The sequence below is a fragment of the Canis aureus genome, chromosome 20 (assembly GCF_053574225.1).
Source record: "Canis aureus isolate CA01 chromosome 20, VMU_Caureus_v.1.0, whole genome shotgun sequence".
Lineage (NCBI taxonomy): Eukaryota > Metazoa > Chordata > Mammalia > Carnivora > Canidae > Canis > Canis aureus.
In genome coordinates, this window is record NC_135630.1 from 13,525,394 (window position 1) to 13,549,640 (window position 24,247).

Genomic DNA, 24,247 nt, shown 5'->3' on the forward strand with positions numbered 1-24,247 from the left:
CAAAGATATAGGCAATGAACTGGAGAATGGATGATTAAGTTAAATGATATCTCCAACACTTTTGGGGGCCAGGATCAGTTGGATGGTAGAATGTGAAGTGAACAGGAAAAAAAAAAGGAAAGAGTAAGGTTTATTGGTTTGCAGGAACTCTGGAAACAAGTCTAGTAATGTTTGCTTTGCTTTTGTTTTGCTTGTTTGTTTTGCATTTCAGGGGGGTAAATTATATATAGCATAAAATTTATTTTCGCTATTTTTAAATTTGCTGAAGCTATTTTAAATTTGGCTATTTTAAAATTGCATTTGTACAATTCAGTGACAAAAGTATATTTGTGATGTTTTACAGCTATTACCACTATCCATTTCTAGAACTTTTTCATCATCTTAAACAGAAACTCTGTACCCATTAAACAACTGCTATATCTCCTCCTCTAAGCCCTTGGTAAATTCTGTTTTACCTTCTATGTACCTATGAGTTCTTTTGGTTTTTAATTGGGTTGTGGCACTATATATTTTAGTGTGGACACTGTAGAAAACTAAAATCTTCCCTGACTGTTGATAGCTAAGCCATAAACTTCTCTTTAGGAAACACGACTTGATTTTTTAAAAGTGAGATCCATTTTTAAAACATAAATTTAATGAGATATTAATAGCTGCAAGTAATTTATATTTCAATTTTTTAGTAGGATTTTTTTGTATTCTTGGTGGGACATGTCATAACACAGAGAGGATGAAAAATACTCTATTGATTTCAATTACTTGAGGAATTGCTATGCAGATTTAACAACACAGGGACCTAGAACTATATTGAGAATAGAATTTTTACAAAGAATATGTAGTACAAAGATTAATTCTCTCTTGTTAACTGAAATCAATGTGACTCTTTCAGATTTCACTAGTGTCTTCATAGTTTTTGAAGGGGCAAATACAATTGGATGTATTTTCTAATAGCCATATCATTCATAAGATTTGTTTTTTTTTAAAGTATATAAGTTGGAGTGTTCCTATTTCTATATTAACACTATTCTACCTATATATTTTTAAATAAGATATGTAGTCACTATTAATTATGAAGAATAATCTCAAAATGTGAGAAAATAGAGTTTGCCAGTTTTAAATCAAGTTTTAATATCCTTTTTAAAAAAGATTTTATTTATTTATTCATGAGAGACACACACAGAGAGAGGGAGAGACACAGGCAGAGGGAGAAGCAGGCTCCATGCAGGGAGCCTGATGTGGGACTCGATCCCAGGACCCCAGGATCATGCCCTGAGCCAAAGGCAGATGTTCAACCACTGAGCCACCGAAGCATGCCAAGTTTTAATATTCTTTAGTTGGTTAAAACTTATTTTGTGTTGATTTTAAGTTGCTGCATGTAAGATATTAAGTGGTACTGAAAAAAAATCTAATACATTACTTTTAACAAAGACTAAGTTTCAGAGCTTTTATCTAAAATTCTAGAATTACTGCTTATTTTGTGCATGGGAAGGAAAATTAATAACTATACTTTTAAACATCGTATCAAGATAAGACTTCTTATAGCTTAATAAATTCTATTAATTGAGTTGTGTTAGAAAGAAGGATTTCCTCAGCCCTTCAAGGTCCTCCTAGATGCACTAAGAATCAAAAAGAAGGAATCAAATTTAATTTTCTATGTACGGGAATCCACACAAACATGGGAATTCCAAAGACAGTCAAGCAAAATGTGGTATATAAGTCATTTTGAACTAAGAAGGGGATTTAGATCTGGGACTTCAAAGGAAAGGAACACAATTCACAGAAAAATGAAAAAGAGGACTTATTTGGTAAACAAATATTGGCTGAGCCACTCAGAAATGTTGAAATATAGAGAGGACTTTGTTCAAACAGGTCTTGGTAGTTTCCTCCCTGTCTCTAGACCTAGTTCATATTAAGATGTAGTTATCTGTGGTGATGACTCTCTTCCTAGAGCAGGTCCTCTGCCTAGATTCTTTTTAAGCAGTTGAATAGGAAGTGAAGGGACACCTGGGTGGCTCAGCGGTTAAAGCGTCTGCCTGCAGCTTAGGGTGTGATCCTGGAGTCCCAGGATGGAGTCCCACATCAGGCTTCCTGCATGGAACCTGCTTCTCCCTCTGCCTGTGTTTCTCTCCCTCTCTCTCTCTCTCTCTCTCTCTCTCTCTCTCTCTGTATCTCTCATGAATAAATAAATAAAATCTTAAAAAAAAAAAGGAGGAAGTGAAGGGCTTTTCCTGAATCTGCTGGGTTTTGATTGTTTTTAAACTCAGAATTATCTTCATGCCAAAGTGACCCATCTTGAGGTGGTTTGCCCTTGACCACTACAGCTGGAAGTCACTTAAAATATCTTTTTGTCTAAATGTCTCCTGAATAAAATGGAAATTCACTAAGCATATTCTGGGGAATGTATGAACTAGTTTATGTAAAGAACTTGGAAGAATTCATTCCTTTGAACAGTTCCTGGTACACATAAATGTTAGCTGTCATGGTCATTGTTATCATTATAGGCTATTGTAAAGTCGTTATTATTACATATTATTACAAATAATTTATCCTCACTGCATTTCCTCCTCCTTTTACTCAAATTTAAGACCATAGGATTTCACACTAAAGTTATGAACATTTTCTTTAAGAAACTTGCACTTTACCCTGATATTTGGCTATTGATGGCTTGGTGGAAGGCTGGGATTAAATTAATCATCTAAAACATATTCTTATAAAGAATGAATATTTGCTAATATAAAAAAATCTGAATTTTACTAACTTCCATGATACCTTTTAAGTAGTGATATTACTCTATATAGCAATCTATTTCCCTCTGTATCTAGATATTTCTGAAAATTAACTCATACATGACCCACAAACAGCATAACCTCAATAGCTATAAAATTACTAGAGTGTATCATCCTTCTCTATCACACTTAAAAACATTCCATTCTTCTTTTATTCTCATTATGAAGAAAAGTAGATCTAATACCATATTACCCATGCCAGACTTCAGGAAATTTATCACTAATTTCCATCCGTTTAATCATATTGTTTCTCTATTTCTACCTCTGAAATATCTCTTAAAGTCATTTCCATATCAATGTTCTGGGTATCTTTTGATTATACCTTCAATAATTCTTTATTAAACACCCTGCTTCCACAGTATCTAATTTTGCCTGCTGTTGTCATACTGAGTCTATTCATCTTTTAGCTGTAAACTGTAAAACAAGATCCATTTGGAATTGTGCTAAATGCCAACTAAACAATTATTAATTATGCTGCATATTATTATCCTCATGATATTTATTCTTTAAGATTGCAATTTATAATGTGTATGTCTCTCAATTAAAACAGTAGTCACAATGAAACAAAAAGCTAATTCTTTGAAAAGATAAACAAAATTGGCAAATCATTTGCTAGATTAAGAAAAAGTAGAAGACTCAAATAAATAAAATTAGTAATGAAATAGGAGACATACAAATGATATTACAGAAACACAGATAATGATAAGAGATTACTATCAACAATTATATGCCAACAAATTCCATACCCTAGAAAAAAAGGAATACATTCCTAGAAACACACAATCTACCATGAATGAATTAGGAAGAACTAGAAAATCTAAACAGACCAAGAATGAGTCAAGAAAATTAGTCACTAATCAAAAACACTCCCAGGATAGAAAACTCCAAGGCCAGATAGCTCTACTGGTGAATTCTATCAAACATTTAAAGAAGAATAACCACCAATCTATCTCAACTCTTCAAAAATACCAAAAAAAAAAAAAAAAAAAAAAAAAGGAACCCACTTCCCAATTCATTTTGCAAAGCCAGCATTGCTTTGATAGCAAAGATAAATAAGAATATTACATAAAAAGTAAGCTATAGACCAACATCCTTGATGAATACAGATGCAAAAATTCACAACAAAATGTTAGGAAGCATAACTCAAGAATACATTAAAATGATTATTTACCATGACCAAGTGGTATTTCCCCTGGAATGCAAAGCTGTTACAACATATACAATTCAATAAATATAACTCCTCACCTCAATGAAATGAATAAAAATTAAAAATCACATGATCATCTCAAAGATGCAGAGAAAGTATTTGACAAAATACAACATACGTTCATGATAAAAACCCTCAATAGATTGGGTGTAGAAGGAATATACCTCAACATAATTAAGGTCATGTGCTATAAATGCACTGCTATTATTATTATCAATTGAGAAAAATTTAAAGGATTTCCCCTGAGATCAAGTATAAGACAAGATTGCCCACTCTCACTACTGCTACTCAATATAGTTCTAGAAGTCCTAGCTAGAACAATAGGCAAGACAAAGAAATAAAAGGCATCCAAATTGGGAAGAAAGCAGTAAAACTCCCTATTTGCTGACAATATGAAAATCCCAAAAAGTCAGTCAAAAATTAGAAGTCGGTCAGTTGGAATTAAGCAGTGATTTCAGTAAAGCTGCAAGGTACAAAGTCAACTTACAGAAATCAGTGGAATTTCTTTACACTAATGATGAAGCATCAGAAAAAGAAATAAAACTGTCTCATTCACAGTAGTATCAAAAACAGTAAAATAATTAGTAATAAATTTCAACAAGGATGTGAAAGAGCTGTACAATGAAAGTTATGAGATTTCTGAAAGAGGAAGACATTAAATATTCATGAATCAAATAATAAATAATTGTTTAAAATGGTCATGTTATCCAAAGCGTCTACAGATTCAACACGATCCTTATCAAAATACTGAAGGCATTCCTCACGGAAGTAGAAGAAATGTTCTTAAAATTTGTGTGGAACCACAACGACTCTAAACAGCCAAACCAATTGTGAGAAAAAAAGAACAAAGCCAGAGGTATCATAGTTCTTGGTTTCAGACAATACTACAAAGCCATAATAATAAAAACAGCACGGTACTGGTGAAAAATAGACACATGGACCAATAGAAGAAAATAAAGAGTCCAGAATTAGATCTTAGCATTTGTGATGAACTAATATTTGACAAGGGAGCCGAGAATGCCCAATGGAATAGGAAGAGTCAACAACAAATTGTGCTGAGTAAACTGGAGAAATATATGCAGAACAATGGAACTTGCTTCTTATTTCACACAGTTCATTAAAATTAACTCAAAATGTATCAAAGACTTAAACATAAGACCAGATACCATAAAATTCCTAGAAGAAAACTTAGGGAAGAAACTCACATATGTTGGTCTTGGCAATGATTTTTTTTGGGCATGACACCAAGAGCATAAACAACAAAAGCAAAAATGAACACATGGGAGTACATCAAACTCAAAAGCTTATGCATAGCTTAAAAAAACCAAATAAACCAAAAAACTTTCAACAAAATGAAACAGCAACCTGCAGAACAGAAAAGTTCTGCAAATCATATTCTGGATAAAGCTTAATATTCAAAATATATAAAAAGCTAATATAATTTAACAACAACAACAGATTAGATTTAAAAATGGGAAGAAGACACAGCAAACAAGCCATTAATAAAATGAAAAGGCAACTTACTGGGTACCTGGGTGAGTCAGTGGTTGAGAGTCTGCCTTTGGCTCTCAGGGTATAATCTTGGCATCCTGGGATCAGGTCCCATATCAGGTTCTCTGCAGGGAGCCTGCTTCTCCCTCTGCCTATGTCTCTGCCTCTCTCTGTGTCTCTCATGAATAAATAAATAAAATCTTAAAAAAAAATCAAGGCAACTTACTGAATGGGAGATATTTGAAAGTGATAAATCAAAAAAAAAAAGAGTTAATATTCAAAATATGTAAAGAACTATACACCTCAATATCTCCCCCCCAAAAAAAATCCAATTAAGAAATGGGCAGAGGACTTGAATAGACTTTTTTTTTTCAAAGAAGACATAACAGATGGTCAATGGATACATGAAAAGATGCTCAATATCACTAACCATCAGAAAAATGGAAACCAAAACTACAATAACATCACCTTGAACCTGTTAGATAGCAAGAATAAAAAAGTCAAAAAATAACAAGTGTTGATGAAAATGTGGAGAAAAAGGAACACTCATGCATTATTGGTGGGAATGCAAATTTGTGTGGCTGCTCTGGAAAGCAGTATGAAGGTTCCTCAAAACGTAGAAATAACAATATCCAGTAATACCACCGGTGGGTATTTATCCAAAGAAAATGAAAACATTAATTTGAAAAGATGCACCCCTATGCAATACTATGCTAAGTATTGCAGCATTACTTACAATAGCTAAGATAAGGAAACAACGTAAGTGTTCATCAGTGGAGGGATAGGTAAAATATGCTGTGGGTATGTGTGAAATATATATATATATATATTATATAATATATATATTTCATATATATAATAACATATATAATATAGAAATATAGAAAGAATGAGATTTTGCCATTTACAACAACATGGTTGAGGCTAGAAAATATTATGCTAAGTGGAATAAGTGGAATAAGTGGAATAAGTCAGAATGAGAAAGACAAAAAGAAAACAAAAGAGAGAAAGACAAGTACTGTATGATTTCACATATATGTGGAATCTAATAAAAAACAAAATAAATGAATAAAAAAACAAACAGAAACAGACTCTTACACACAGAGAACAAAGTGGTGGTTGCCAGATGGGAGGTGGGTGAAGTGATGGGTGAAATAGATAAAAGGGATTAAGAGGTACAAACTTCCAGTTATAAAATAAGTCACAAAGTTGAAAAGTACAGCATACGGAATACAGTCAATAATATTGTAATAATATTTGGTGTCAGATGGTGACTACACTTTTTGTGGTGAGCACTGAGTAATGCATAGAATTGTTGAATCATTGTGTTTTAGTGGCCAACAGGCATATGAAGAGACACTCAACATTATCAGGGAAATGCAAATCAAAACCACAGTAAGATATCACCTCATACTTCTTAGAATGGCTATCGTCAAGAAGACCAGAGACAACAGGGGCTGGCAAGAATACGGTGAAAAGAGAGCCTTTTACACTGTTGGCAAGAATGTAAATTAATCCAAACACTAAGGAGAGCCAAATGAAAGTTCCTGTAAAAAATAAAAATATATCTATCATACAATCTACCCACTTCCAGGTACATACTAAAAGAAATGAACAGAATTTTGATGAAATATATATATATATATATATATATATATATATATATATATATATATATATTATCACAGTATTATTCATAGTAGCCAAGATATGGAAACAACACAAATGCCCAGCAATGGATGAATGGGTAGAAAGAAAATGTGATATTATACACACATAATATTCAGCAATGAGAAGGAAAGCTATCCTGCCATTTACAACTGTATGGGTGAACCTTGTGTTTATTATGCTAATTGCGATGTCAGACTAAGAAAGACAAGTAGTGTCTTTGATATTATTTATATGTGGAATCTAAAAATAAAGTCAAAACTGTGAAAAAATAAAGAAAGTAAAATTGTGGTTACCAGGGGATTGGGGGTAGGGGGATAAGATTGATGGTATTTAAGGGGACACACTTGTAATGAGTAATAAGTAAGCAATAGAGATCTAATGCAGAGTATCATGACTATAGTCAATAATACTAGATTATAATGACCTAATGTGATAAATAATGCTTCAGGAGCAATATTAGTATAATATATAAATGTATCAAAATACCATGTTGTATACCTTATATTTACAAATTGTAATGTGTCAAATTTTTCAAAAAAAAAAAAAAAGGTAGTCAAATCTATATTTGAAGGCTTTCAGCACTAAGTCGGGTCCAAATCAGCCAACATTCTATTCCCTGTCAGTAATTTCCACTCTTAAAATAAGTGAATGGTGACTTATTGCTTTTCTTTGGTAAATATGTAGATAATTTAGTAAAGTATGAAAGGATTTAGTAGTGTACATTGTTTCATGCACACAATTTTTACTCACAAATATGCCTGTTAAAAAACTGATTATTACTTCTTAAGCAACTGGGCAGCAGTAAATAATTTATGAAGTGAGTAACCTGAAGAGATGAACAATTGAGGCAACTTATTTCAGGAGCACGTGCATAAAATGGACTGTTCATTTTCAGTGATGTGCTTCAGAAGTACTTGAGAGTTTTTAAAATTATTTGAAAACTATGGACAAACATTTACAAGGGTCTGTATCTTTTCTTTTCTTTTTTTTTTTTAGTTACAAGTTTTTATTTAAATTCCAGTTAGTTAACATACACTGTAATACTAGTTTCAGGTGTAGAATTTAGTGATTCATGACTTACATACAACAAGGAATTTTGATTTCTGAACTTTGTTCAAGAATGTTGAAGTTGGAGGTCATGATACTTCTCTGGAAGCTCCCAGAGTACGTATCTATGCAGAAAGGTTTAAAACATACACACACACACACACACACACACACACACACACACACATTACTGCTCCAAGTCATGAAATTATGCCTTAAGTAAAAACATTAAAATAGACCCCAGTGAGTGTTCAGTCATAAATGAAGTACAAGACACAATGTTTAAGACCATCTGAAACATCATAAAGTTCTATTGCTTTATATTTATAATGAGTACATTGAAACTTCATATCAAATGTCCACTAAAAACCAGGATATTTGTGTCTCTCAAATTTTTAAGAGAACATTCTTCACAAAGCATTAGTAGGAAATGAGTCCTTGCATTTCTTTTGAAAAATATATTAATTAAAATGTAATAAGGGGATTAAATAGAGTTTCTTTGCCCAATCTAAACAATGTAGTTAAAAACAATGATTTTTTTCTTTTACAGTTTTATATAATATAAGCAAGAAAAATGTTTTGTATAAAATGTTATTAGAAAATATGTTCTGGTTAAATGGAAATTTTAATGTCTGCCTATACTATATTAAAACTATTTTAAAAACCAAATCACCAGACATATTTATTCTCAATTACAAAATCAATATGTTGAATAATTCATGCAGGCAGGACTTAACTAATATTTTATTTTACACAATTATGGTGTATTAACATTTTAATACTTACTATTAACCAAGCTTAAATTTTACTACTAATCGATGCCTTATTTTATATTGCATTTTTCTTAATTAAGATTTTTATTTAGTATTTTATCTTTTGCATAGTGTGTATATGAACCGTTCAGACAGAAGAAAATCCATAGTATAAATGTAGCTTGCAGTTTTCTTTTCCTTATTTTCTCTTGAAAATAATAAGCTCTTTCTATATAGATAAAACATGAAATTTGTTACATTTTATTGCATAAGTTTCCTTGATACATTTAAAATAACAATGTCAGTCACTATAAAAATAAATATAAGGAACAAATAGATTGGAGCAGTTGGGTGGATCAGTCAGTTATGGTGTGTTTAGCTGTCTGGCTCTTGATCTCAGCTCAGATCTTGATTTGGGGGTCATGAGTTCAAGTCTTGCATTAAACTTATGCTGGGTGTGGAGACTTTAAAAAAAAAGAACAAATAAATTTTAGCAAAGTGATTATCTATGCACTTATCTATTTCTCACTTGCATCTATAATTCTTTATTTTGAAGTAAGAAATGAAACATATTTTCATTTAGTCCAACCTATTAGTTGACATCAGCAAAAAAGAGTGGCTAAGACAGTCTAATAAGGATTGTTGAAGAAGTACAGATAATGGGGAGTCTGGGTGGCTCAGTGGTTGAGCATCTGCCTTTGAGTCAGGTCGTGATCCTGGAGTCCTGGGGTCGAGTCCCATATTGGGCTTCCTATGGCGAGCCTGCTTCTCCCTCTGTCTATGTCTCTGCCTTTCTCTCTGTGTCTCTCATGAATGAATATATATTTTTTTAAGTACAGGTGATAATTGTTTATGTTTTTATGATTCTGTTTTTCATACAGGTGAAATTGGCTCAAAAGACACTTTAATTGGGTTGAAAGATTTTGAAACTCTACTGAAATGCTGTTTCTAACTAAAATATCTTGATTATTTGTCACATAAGGTAGCCTGGAGGTATTTAGTTGGATAATGTTGGCTCTTTCCCTTCTTTTCCCTTCTTTAAGTGTAATGAATATGTGCTCAAACACAGGATAGCCATTTAGTCATCAGCAAAATAAGATTTATAGTACAATTGCTTTTTTATGATTTTACTTATGTTTCCTAAAACATTAATTCAGAATAAAATTTGTTTCTTTTTAAATACAAATTTAATTTTTAAAAAATCTCATTCAAGGGTAAGTGAACATTTCAAAAGCACATATTCCAAGATGACAGTAAACTGCCCTGGTTAGATTGTACCAGCTTGCTTTACTTCTCTGTGTAGAATTATTTGGCATAAGATACAGAACATCATAACTTCTACAATGCAGTTATAGCATATGATTTGTAAAAGCTTTTGAGCATTAAATTCTGATTTTCTTAACTATATTGAATATGAAAGAATTTTCAAATTAGTCAAATTCTTTCTTGCCTATAGCACTGGGTGTTATATGCAACTGACAAATTATTGAACACTACATCTGAAACTAAGGATGTACTATATGTTGGCTAACTGAATTTAAATTAAAAAAAAAATCCCACAAATTCTTTCTTGCCTTCAAAGAATGTGAAACTGATTAGGATTTCATGTTCTTAGAGCTTTTTTTCTAAAAAAAAAAAAAAAATAGGTATGCATGGACTTGAATATCCTGACTGCCCTGATTTACAGAGGAAAAGAAAAATAAAAATATTTCTTAATAATTGTTTTGTGCTCAATTTTGTAAGGTTACTTTTTATTTATAATCCACTTAACCTTCACATATTACCATGTGTCGCTGCCTCCAATTCATAAAGGATGCTGCTGTATAGAGAAGGAGTTGGACTTGCCCAATGCCCATCAGCTCAAAAACAATGGAATTAGAATTCAAATTCAGAAGTATTTTCTCAAGTCGCCATTCTTTCCCCATTGGCAGAAATTGTTAAGATTAAAACTACTTGGGGTACCTAGGTGATGCACTCACTTAGGCATTCAACTTTTGGTTCAGCTTAGATCTGTTCCCAAGGTCCTGGGATCCAGCCTCGTATTGGGCTCCACACTCATCATAGAGTCCGCTTGAATTTCTCTCTCTTCCTCTGCCCTTTCCCCCTCCCCAGCTCATGCTCTCTCTCTCCCAAATAAAATAATATATATAAACCTGTTATTAAAAAATATTAAAACTACTAGTTAGGAAGAAAAATACTTGATGGATTTTTAGTATATTCATGAAATGATTCATCCTCCAGATCCACATTCTACCTTTCTCTACCCAGTTTGGATCTAAGAAGTTTGTGCTGTATAAATTGTATTACTGTAGACTTTCAAGATTTGGCTGCTATGAGTCATCAGAAGGACACAAGAGGAGGAGAAGAGTGGGGTCAAGGTATATATTTTCTCTATTCAATCACTGCCAGGTCACCATTGGTTGGCTGTATGCAAGGCCATAGTGCATCTTGAACATCCCTCTGCATACAGCTTTCACCTCTGATTTCCAGTAATCTCCCTCATCTTGCTCCTTTAGACCTAGAGGTAGTTACAGCTCTCCCCACTCCCCTTGCTAGCCTCATAGTCCTGTAACACCCCTTGGCGGTTTTCCTAAATGCTATCTATATATTGTATTTATCACTTTATGAAAGTGACCTCAATTCTACAAGTGTTAGTTCAATTTTTATCTTCTGGTACTCTTAATAATCTAATCAATTCTATTCTATTGTGATATCATTGATGTTTTAATACATGGAACACATTTATTAATTTTATGTACACTGTCATAAAATGATATTAGTTCATGGATAATATCTTAGTATGTATTTTACATGTTACATTTTATTTCTTCCCAGGTAAATGGCAAAAGAAGTTTGAAATTTTTCAGGGCCAAAAAAAGTTAATAATGTTTTCATAGTTGCAATCTTTCTAGAATGCTGCCTACATAAAAACATACTATTTATTAAGAATAACATACAACAGGTAGCACTTCTATTCTGTAAGTAAGAAAACTGAAGGCCAAAAAGTGAGGCAACCCTGAGATCAGAAAGCTAAAATGGACATAAGTCTACATAACTACTCCCTTCTTATATATGGATATTTTGTTTTCTTTGAAGTCCGTAACAGTCTTTGATATTTTCAGCGTCTCAATATTCTTGTTTAATAATCCTCTTAATTTCTTTTCAAAATGTTCTTGCAAGTTGTTTCCATAGTTTCTGGAAATATCATATATCTACGATTTGAGCGAATAATTTCTTTTCCATGCTTTTAACAAAGTCTTTTAATGAAGACTTTTCACTTCATTCTTTTCTCTGTTAAAAAATGTACTACAGAATTAATGTGATCGAGTCTAGGTGTACAATCCCCCATTGAACTGGCACCTCCATTTTCCTCTGATTTCCTCTTATCCTATATTCATGTGCTAAAATGATTCTTATCTTTGATTTCAGTATCCGTGATTTTTATCTCATGAAAATAATGCTGTCACTTGTTACTGAAACATCCCTAATATTGACTTTTAAAATCCTTCTAGTACGAAATCAATCAGCTCAATAAATACTGCTTGAGCCTAGAAACTCTTTTAAAAGAATTATAATTTTAAGTGGTGGAAATCACTTTTGTAGAAACATTCACTTACTTTAAATGATTAAATTTAGTATATCAAAATGATAATTCATCTCACATAATTGAGAAAGAAATTCACTTGTAAATTTTTTTTTCAAATAAACCCATGGCATGTATATCTTATTTGTCAAAGAAAAGATATATGAAGAGATGAATGGATAACATTTTAAATTTATTTTATTTTATTTTATTTATTTATGATAGGCACACAGTGAGAGAGAGAGAGGCAGAGACACAGGCAGAGGGAGAAGCAGGCTCCATGCACCGGGAGCCCGACGTGGGATTCGATCCTGGGGCTCCAGGAATGCGCCCTGGGCCAAAGGCAGGCGCTAAACTGCTGCGCCACCCAGGGATCCTGGATAACATTTTAAAAAATTAATTTTCTTCTAATATATTAGGCTTAGTGTTACAAAATAGTAACACGTCATTATTGAAAATAGTACAGATGTTTCTAATTTGGAGATTGAAATCATAATAATAGTAGAAAAATAATTGATTTCTTTTAATTTCCAAAAACACCTACATCTATCTATCTGATTTAACACAATTTAATGGTTAGTAACATTTTTCTAAATCGCCTTATCTATGTTCTTTATCAAATAAATTTTACTATGTTCAATTCTTAACTCTTATGGCTAATGCGTTATTATTTTTAATAATTATCTCTGATAATTTAATTTGTTGAACTGATTCAGAATGGTTGTCATAAATGTGTCTAAAGAAAGAAATTTCAAAGATCTTTGTTTTACCTTAATAAAGAAGAGCACTTTTAGATAAGAATAATTTTATTTTTAAAATGTAAAACATATCTTTACTTTGTAAATTGATAATTTTATGTATTTTAAGATAAAATTATTTGATTATAGTATTATTTCTAATATAGGAATAAAATAAAAGTGAAGGAAAGAACTGAAAAATAATTTCTTTTTTTTTGAAAAATAATTTCTAGTTGTACTTAGCATTTACCCATTTCCATGATGATATGACTTCCATTATAAAGTAAGACTTTTTACTACGTGTGATTAATTGCTCTTAGTGCAAATACCTGTATCAACGTGGGTCTGTGTGTGGATGAGTAATGCCATCATGAGTATAAATCATAATTTATTAACTGATCTAATCAGCTAATAATAAGACCTAGAATTCTACTGGGGATATACTTAGACTAGTATAGTTATACTAATGAAAATATTCCCACCTTCTTTCTGCCACCTTTGCTCATTTCAACTATACTGAAGTCTTAACTCTCAAGTTTTAGAAAAACAACATATATTAAAACATTCAAATTTTCATCACTTTCCACATAGGAAAAATGATTTTTTTTTTCATTAAACATTCTTTAGTTAAGTTTCCTGGGCGCTAGTGGAATTTAGTCTGGACTGAAAATAAAGTGTATTAAATATTCAGATTATTATTATATTATCCTTAAAATATTTTCTGTTTTAGTTACTTTCTTTAAGCAAAAGACTCCACCTACAGAGGCCAGTTTATGCTTCAATAGTTATCTGTGTTGAGTTTCATATATATCTCATGTACTATTCTAGAGGCCAGAGTATTAAAAAAGATACTCCCTGTTTTCATGTTGCATTGATCTAATAGCAAAGAAGGATTTACGTAGCACAAATGAGAACATTATGTGACATTTTTTGCAATAGAAATATGCTATATGGATAGTACAAAGAGCAAATAATTATGATCAAGGTCACAGAGATTAGTTTGTAGAGATATAAGTCAAAGTGATTTTTTTTTTTTCAGAGAGAGAGAGAGGAGGAGGGGAAGGGCAGAGGGAGAGAGAAAAACCCAAGCAGACTTCACACCCAGCGTGGAGCTCAAGACAGGACTTGATCTCACAACTCTAAATTGATAACCTGACTGGAAATCAAGAGTTGGACATGTAGCCTAACCAACTGAGCCACCCAGTTGCACAAGGTCGAAGTGATTTTGAGAGAGATTAATGGAGGTGCAATACTTTGAGGGATAAAGAAAGATAAGAACAGGAAAATGTTTTCTAAGGAAGTTCATGCCTGGTGATGAGAAATTAGATGATGCTTTACAAGGAACTCAAAGGGGCTCATCATTGTTAGAAGGTAGATCTCTAGAGGAAGTGATGGGAGAGGAAGGAAAGAAAGATAGAAACCAGAAAAATCCCATGGTCTTACATGCCAAACTAAGTAGTATGTTCTTTATCCTACAGGAAAGGAGAACTTCTTGATGGATTTGAAACAGAGGCAGCACTATTTTGGAAAGGTTATTCAGACAGCAACATAAGAATACAATTGGTGGGAAGTTATAGTAGATATGGAGAATTTAGAAGTTTTGATAAACATTGAGGTTGCTGGTAATGAGAGACAGAGAAATGGACCAGAGAGCAGAAATAAGTATTAACTGTTTGGGCTAAGGATTAAAAAAGAAAAATAGTTCAGGATGATGGCCTGACTTCTTCTCTGGGTAGCTGGATGCATGATGGTGCCATCAGAGAAACAAGTGACTAAAAGAAGGATCCTATCTAGAATCCTGGAAAAGGAATCTAATTTTATGTACATTGAAGTACCAGCAGGCAGTTGAATGCAAAGGTAAATATCCTGAGCAAGCATTCTCAAGAATAGTCTACTTTTTCAGAGTAAGGAAAAGGATGAGACCACAAAAAGCCAAATTTACTATGGCTGACATAAGAAAGTATTCAAATAAGTATTAAAAATCGGTAAAGCTGTCTAGTGTATTCCCAGGGACCACATAGAAGGATAAAGCTTTGTGAGAAGCTCTTCTTCACTTGATTTTAACCTCAGCATTGCTAGAAGATAAATTTTTTCTAAGGCAAGTTCTAGTCATATTGTACCTTGGCTAAAAAACTCTTTAATTTCTTTTAAGGTATATGATATACAAACTTTTTGACACTGCAGGCTACATCATGGCTTAAAACCTTATCTCCCTCTCGTTTTTTCTACATACCATATGCTACAGCACAAATGAAAAATAAGCTATTCCCTGAACAGCCAGTTAATCTTCTGTCCCTGATCCTTTGCCTTTGATTTAGGATGCACTCTCTTATAAATCAACCAGTAAAATCCTCCTTAAATATGATCTCCTTCTTGGAAAATCCTTGATTTTTCCCAGTTGCACTTGTTCACTCCATGATTTAACGCCATGTGAGTATTACTGTTTATCCCTCATTATTTACATGTAATAAGATGCATACTATGGTTATTTTTGTGCATTTGCTTTATTTCTTTACTACTAACTCAAAATCTCTTTTAGAGCAGAATGTGTATTTTTACTCATTTGGCTCTCAGACAATGTTTTGTTCATAGTATATCCTCAATAAATAGTAAATTAGAAATAGAAATAGAAATAGTACATTAAATGTAATATAGTTTATATTTAATTGAGGAAATTAAATGGAAAAATCTACTTCAATTTAAATACACAATTAATGCCATATAATTTAAATGTGAGATCTTGAACTGGAAATATTAATTTTATCAGTAAATATGTGAGAATTATTATTTATGCAATCATTTTGCCAGCCATCACATCATATCTGTTTAAATAAGTTTTTTGTTTTTTGTTTTTGTTTTTGTTTTTTACTTATAAGGATTATTGGTGTATGGAAATTTAGAATAAGATTGGTTTTACACTGAGAAATATACTAAAATTATTATGCTATCTTTAAAATGTAAGTATAAAAACAACACACCAATTTAAAACTGAGGCATATTATATTAATACGTGCATGTAGAATATACATTTTATGAAGTAGGAAAGTTACAATACACTGGAATCTATATATTATGGATAATGGATTAAAAAGACTCTAGAGTAGAAAAAACGTGTATATCATAATCAAACAGAACAGAGTTAGAATCCTTGACTTAGAAGACTGAGTGTGTTTTGACTTCTTCTATGACAGCATCCCCGTGAATAAGTGCATACATGTTTTTCAAGGCTTGTGGGGGAAGAAACACCATAATGTTTTAACTAGTATATGGTTATATAGTATATAGCTCATAATAAATCAGATCACTATTATTACTAGTGTATGTTATTATTAATTCCACTGTTATTAATTCCATTTTATTACTAATCCTGCCATTATTAATCACTACTAGTGTATCAGTGATATGCATGCTAAATATGTGTGCATATATGTTAATATGTAAGGAAGCAGAAAAAAGTGTTTATCTGAAATAAGATTACAAATGCAATGTGACTGGCATACTAATACATCAAATGTGTATTTACAGTATAACATAAGCCTATACGTTTTCAATATTTAAAATATTTTCTTAATTATATTAATGCATAATTTCAGGAATTAGTAAAATAATGTAAACATTGCGATAAATCAGAAGGTAGTAAAATAATTGCCAAATGCACTTTGCTTTTTAAAATTATATACAATATTTTAAGAAAATGGGCAGTTTTTTAAAATGAAATGGTTAGTACTAAAGTGTCACAAATTAAAAGGAAATTAAATAGCTATCTGGTAAAAGATGCAAGACCAGGAAATAAAATCATACCTGTAAAATTTACATGTAAATGTTTTTTTAAAATATTTTTTAAAAAATATTTTTAAAAATATTTTTTAAAAAAATATTTATTTATTTATTTATTTATTTATTTATTTATTTATTTATGAGAGAGACAGAGAGAAAGAGAGAGCATGGGTAGGGAGGGTTACAGGGAGAAGGAGAAGCCAATTCCCCGCCAAGCAGGAAGCCCAATGAGGGGCTCTATCCTGGGACTCTAGGATCATGACCTGAGCCAAAGGCAGATGCTTAACTGACTGAGCCACTCAGGGGCTCCTATAAGACAATTTGTATTACCTACTATGGTGTTTGGTTTAAAATCTATATGTAGTCCATGAAACAGTCTCACTAGGAAATCTAAAAGTACTATCCATGCTTCTGTATGTTGTATGTTGTCCATTCAGCTCCAATGAACTGCTTGCTACTCTATCTCAATAGATTCCTCCCATAAGGACCTCTAATTTATGAAGCCCTCAATCCAAGTTTACAACTAGGGATAATATCAATTTAAATCCAAACATTTTAAGATGATTCTTAAATATTTATTTGTAGTGCTTTGCCTTTATGCTGGCTTTTAAAATGTTTAGTAAAGAATAAATTGCTTGGGTTGCGGGGGTGGCCTACTCAGTTAAGTGACTGACTCTTGATTTCAGCCCAGGTCATGATCTTAGGGTTATAAGATGAAGGCCTGCATCAGGCTTAAGATTCTCTCTGGTTCCCTCTGCCTTTGGCTCATAGCGTGACCCCGGAGTTCCAGGATCGAGTCCCGCATCAGGCTCCCTGCATGAAGTCTGCTTCTCCCTCACCCTATATCTCTGCCTCTCTCTCTCTGTGTCTCTCATGAATAAATAAATAAATTTAAAAAAAAAAGATGAATTGCTTTACTGAAAATCTTACTGAGTTTTACTTTGTCTTGCATTTTTACTGTTTTAGTTTCTTTGTTTCTTTGTTTTTGTGTTTTGCCTTTCTAATCTGTAGAGTAAAACCTGTTTGTTGTTAACTATTTGAAAATATAGGAAGGTATCCTCTGGGAAAAAAGCTTTTAGTTCCATCCTCAGTTATTTTATGCAACTTTGAGAAAGCTCATAGTTGTTTCTGTAGTAATTGAAACAATGACATAGGCAAACATTTTTTTAAATGCTTTAAGAGTATCGAAGTATTAAATATAGATAAATGTCCAGGTAATTTTTAAATATAAAACTATTTAAGGGCAGCCTGGGTGGCTCAGAGGTTTAGGGCAGCCTTCAGCCCAGGGTGTGATCCTGGAGACCTGGGATCAAGTCCCATGTCAGGCTTCTTGCATGGAGCCTGCTTCTTCCTCTGCCTGTGACTCTACCTCTCTCTCTCTCTCTCCTCTGTGTGTGTGTGTGTGTATGTGTGTCTCATGAATAAATAAATAAAATCTTAAAAAAAACTATTTAAAATACTATATGTAAAAATCTAGGTCAGCATATTCTCATTATTTCTTGGTTATTCTTCAAAATTAAATCAAGAGTAAATATATAAGAAACTATTACCATATATCATTACATGAAATCTAGATAAAACCAAATTTACAGAAAAATTACATTGAAAAAAATCAATTGTGTCTTTATATGTCTTATATTTCTTCTGAATTTTGTTTTAGCAGAATAAAAAGATGATAGTCTTATTTTTAACAAAAATAAAGTTTTGGGGATCCCTGGGTGGCTCAGCGGTTGAGCATCTGCCCTTGGCCCGGGGTGTGATCCTGGCATCCCAGGATCGAGTCCTGCATCAGGCTCCCGGCAGGAAGCCTGCTTCTCCCTCTGCCTGTGTCTCTGCCTCTCTCTCTCTCTCTCTATGTCTCTCATAAATAAATAAATAAAATATTCTTAAAAAATAAAAAAATAAAAAAGTTTAATGTTTTGGTCTGATTTAGTTATGATAAAAATTACAGAATTATTATATGCTCAATTGTTATAATACCTATTAACACCTTAAAGCATGCAAATACATATGATTTTTATAAAATCACAATGCTATTCACAATGACATTGATGGAGCTAGAGAGTTACTTTAAGTTTTGTGAATTCTGTGAGCATTACAACAGTTTTGTTAGTGAAGAATAGAACTACCCTATGATCCAGCAATTGCACTACTAGGTATTTACTCAAAGGGTACAGAAGTACTCATTTAAAGGGATACATGCACCTCGATGTTTATAGCAGCATTATCTACAATAACAAAGATATGGAAACAGCCCAGGTGTCCACTGACTGATGGATAAAGAAGATGCAGTGCGTTTGTACGCACACACACACACACACACAGGAATATTACTCAGCCATAAAAAATGAAATCTTGCTATTCACAATGACATCGATGGAGCTAGAGAGTAGTATGCTAAGTGAAATTTTAAGGATTAGTTTTACCTGTGGATTCAGCGTACTATTTGGCCTGTATTTTTCCTATATCTTTATTTTTTATCGTAGTATATTACATATAGTTTTGGATGCTAACCAAAAGGAATGAGAGAGGGTATAAATAAGTAATCAGATATGTCAACAAATGTAAAACGTGGAATACATTTTAAAATCATGAAAAATTTAAATTAGTTTTTTGTGAAGAGATTGTAAATTGTTGAAATTATATATCAAAAATGACAGGCGCTCTTTGCAGATAAAGTGTTGTTGACATAATCAGGAGATTAATATGTAATAAATAAGGTAACAGTCAGCATTGTTAGAACTGTTACTGTAGAATGTAAATAAAGTCAAGTCACTGATCTCGTTCCTCTGTTGCTGGGAACTTCCCTTCAGCTAAATTTGCCCTTAACCTGCCCTGTCCCCTCCATTTCAGATGTGTTTGGAGCAGAATGGGAAAGGGCTACTATAGATCTATTGAGGACTCAGTCCTAGATGAGCCAAGTCACAGAAAGGGCATGTAAAGCACACAAAGGAAGCAAGCAAGCATCTTTCATTGACATCTTAATGAAATATCTTTGATGGACAAGAACAAGTTATTTGTCTCTTTTTCATCCAGGCTCATCCCAATTTGATGCTACTGCCTTTGGTCCTAAAGATTCTGCTTTAAGCCTCCGTCAGCTCTCACTGTATTTTGGCAACTGAAACTCAAATCTCTTTCCTCTGGCAGTAGAACTTCCCCCATTGATCTATCTTTGATACGTTGATAATGTTGCCCTTGTGCTTCTCATACAACTCAATAAAGCAAAGTGTTATTTCCTATCATGAATTCAATTATCATCTTTTTCCTCAGTTTATGATCAACAGTGGCCTTTAATGTTTGAGAAGATTTGCTATGCGAGCTCTATGATATTTACAAAGAAAAAGGCAAATGCACAGGGAATGGAGGGGAATGTTAGAGCTCAGTACAGTGATCTAACTTAATATATTCATCCCCAAACAAGATACTGTGTCCCAAAAAGGAGAGATTATTTGCTGGAGATCAAATAAATATTGAGTGGCAGTACAAGGTCTAAGACCCAGACCTCTCATCTCAGTGGTTAGTGCCTATTTTTCCTAGTGTATGCTTGCCTCCTTACAGGAGAAAATAAAGTTGCCTTTACAAGGTCTGGCATCAAAAAGACACAAACCTTGGATTCAAAGAGCAGTCATAGAATTCTGACAGTTCTCTGAATTTACAAAGTAGAACAGAGGGAAACTGTGTATTTTCTACACATTTGTAATTTCACATACAAATTAAGCAATTCACAAACTTTTGAGTTATAATTTACACCTAACGTTGTAGAAGTTAAAGGTATACAACAATGTGCTGATTTGATATATTTATGTATTACAACGTGAATACCACTGCAGCATTAGCTAACACCTCTGTCATATCATGTAATTATCTTGTGTGTGTGTGTGTGTGTGTGTGTGTGTGTGTGTGATGAGTGCAAGTAAGATCTAGTCTCCTAGCAACTTTGGAGTTTATAATGCAATAGTGTTGACTATAATCGCTATGCGATGCATTAGGCCTTCAGGAGTTATTTCTCTATGAGTTGTAAGTTTGTGCCTTTGCATAACATCTCCCCAAATTTTTAATGGGGCATCAGCAATGTGGATGAGATAGATGGCACCTATCAGGGTTATCATTATAGTAATTCAAGTAGGAAAAAAAACGGTGCTGCAAGAAATACCTCCACAGCTACTATCTATGTGTACAGCTTATTTATTATTTACTGTGAGTCTCATCCAATGATCACAAAAATCAATACTGAGTTCTTATTATTAATCTCACTATAGTCATGAGTAAATTAAGCTACGATATACAGGTTAAAGGACGTGGTCCATTTCAAGATGTAAGGAATTAAGTCAAAATTTAAACCCATACCTATCTGACTCCAAGTACTGTGGTTCTTTCTATGCCCATGCACACTGTGTCACAAATATTAGAATATTTAGAAGAAGCCTTAGAGAAGAGTCAATTTTAGCCTATTTTTGACTTTAAAAAAATATATATATCAAGTGTCTTTCCACAGTCCTGCATATATATTGAGGGTTTTTTGGTTTTGTTTTTGAATTTTTTGTCCTTTAAATGGCCCCCAAAGTTCTGAAGCCTCAATAGACAAACTTTCACAGATTTTTCAAAGAAAGAGTGACACTGCTCAGGTACTCAGATTGGACATAAGATCATTGTGTTTTTGCCCCTTCCCTGCCTTATCACATCTCAATTGGGTCTTCTTTTTCTCTTAGTGCCTAAAATGAGTTTGTGTAGGTCACTTGTAAATGCAGTCACAAGTTATAAATCTTATATATCAATGATCAAGACTGACAAGCTTTACAATGCAAATTTATCAGAAATGTATAAATAATAATATTTTTCTATACTGGATGAAAGTGTACTAGAAAGTAGTTTTTAACATTTGGGTAGCTTTAAGTTATAATTTTCTCTGCAGTGAGAAAAAAAAGGTGTATGAAAAAATCAGTTGGATCCCCTTATAAAAAAAAATACTGGAGAATATACACTAAATAAGATAAGTGTTTATTTCTGGTTAGTAGGATTACCAGTGACATTATTTTCTTCTGTGTTCTTCTTTATATTTTCTAATTTCCTAAAATAATCTATTATTATGGATCATATATTATGTTTATAATTAGTAAAACAGTTGAATATAACTGTCAGTTTTCAATTAATGTTTCCTTCAATGTTACACTTTTCTTATCTTCGTCTCCTTCTTCCTTTACCTAATCCTTTTATTTCTTCTGTGCTTTTTCATGTAAAGCTTTATTATGCTCATGGCTAATGAATAGTTGGAAGAAGACAGTAAAACATATGGTAATTTCATGCAACCATAAAAATATGAAAAAAATCACAGCCCTAAAGTCAAAGTGACAATTTCCCCTTGCCTGTCATATTGATACAGCATCAGTTAAGCCTTTTCTAATATTTTCCATTCTGATCATGATAGCAAGGCACATAAAAAATTACAAATGAAAACCACCTATCCTCTGCTAGAATCACCACAGTAGAACTATAACATTTTTTTGGTCTATTTAACTATCTCTAAGATCCTAAGTAGGCATTTTGTTTGGAAATATATTCTGGGGAAATGAAACGCATGAGGTAGAGTCACTAGATTAAATAATTATATTGTAAAATATCAAAGTGGATGAGCTGCTTGTGAGGTGGCATAAAACCAATAAAATTCCAAGGACACTGAGATTACAAGTGACCAAGTGATGCCAGTTTTAAAGTCCTAACAATGGGTGACAAATAAATTTTCTTTGCCAGAACATTTCTATTCATGTGAGAAAGGAAGGAGAAAAAAAAAAAACCCACAAAACTTGAAGAACTCCAGCCAAACAATAGAAATGACTAACATATAATACAAGAGAAAACTACTTAGGTGGAGAACAATAAAATTGAGAATAAATTTGTAAAATGAAGTGAATTATGAGATCTCAGCTTTACATGGTAAAATTAGCTCTTTATAGTCAAGCCATTTTGTAACATATTTCAAAGGTAGTACATATTTTGTTTGAGTGAACATGTTTGACAGATTATATAGGGTAACTTAACCAGATAATTATGAATAATAAATTTTAATGTCTCTGTGAAATAAAATGTTTGTTCAAAGACAACTTCAGATGTATTTTGCTATCTTGCTTGTCTTTTAATAATCCAGTTGTCAGGACGCTTGGGAGGCTTAGTGGTTGAGCATCTGCATTCAGCTCAGGTCATGATCCCAATATCCTGGGATCAAGTCCCACATCAGGCTTCCTGCAGGGAGCCTGCTTCTCCCTCTGCCTGTGTCTCTGCCTCACTCATGCAATCAATCAATCAATAATCTTTAAATAATAATAATAATCTAGTTGTCTACCACTGCCAGAATGAACAGAGAAAAAAAAAAGATAAAATATAGGGTTACTCACTATCTCTGCCTCACAAGAGTAAATTGAAAAAACATTTTTTTTCTAAGTTCTTCCTTTTTACATAACCCTGAAGTCAGGAAAAGATTTTTGTGATAATAAGAATTTTGATATCTTAAAGATGCTTCAACTTTGAAATGTTCAAAACCAAAATCTTCCTCGTGGATAAATGACACCACATCCACCCTGTTGTTACAAGTAGAAACCAGGAAGTGATTTCTGACACCTCTGTTCCCTTACCTCCTACATTTCCTGCATTGGATTCATCACCTAATTCTCCATGTCTCAGTCACAAATACCACCTTCTTCATACCCAACCTTCTTCCTTCTTCACATAGTAATAAAGTCTTACCTGGAGCACTGAGCTTTCTTTTTTTTTTCTTTTCTTTTATCTGCTTTTCTTTTTTCTTTTTCTTTTCTTTTTTTTAGTGATAATGTTTTTTTTTTTTTACTTTTTTATTTTTTTAATTTATTTTTTTTATTGGAGTACAATTTGCCAACATATAGCGTATCACCCAGTGCTTATCCCGTCAAGTGCCCCCTCAGTGCCCTGAGCTCTCTAAGTGTCTTACTTCACATATTCTTGCCTTATTCCTATCCATTTTTCACATGAAAAAAAAAAATAAAGCCATAAGATAGTCCTAGTTAAAAAAAACAAGAACAAACAAACAAACAAAAAAAACAAAACTTCAATTTTCTTCTTTACACAGAATAAAATGCAAGCACACTGCAGTACCATACATAACTTTACCTGATCTGGCCCCTCTCTGGGTCCATACCTCATTTTGAATTCAACTCCTTTTCTTTTCCATG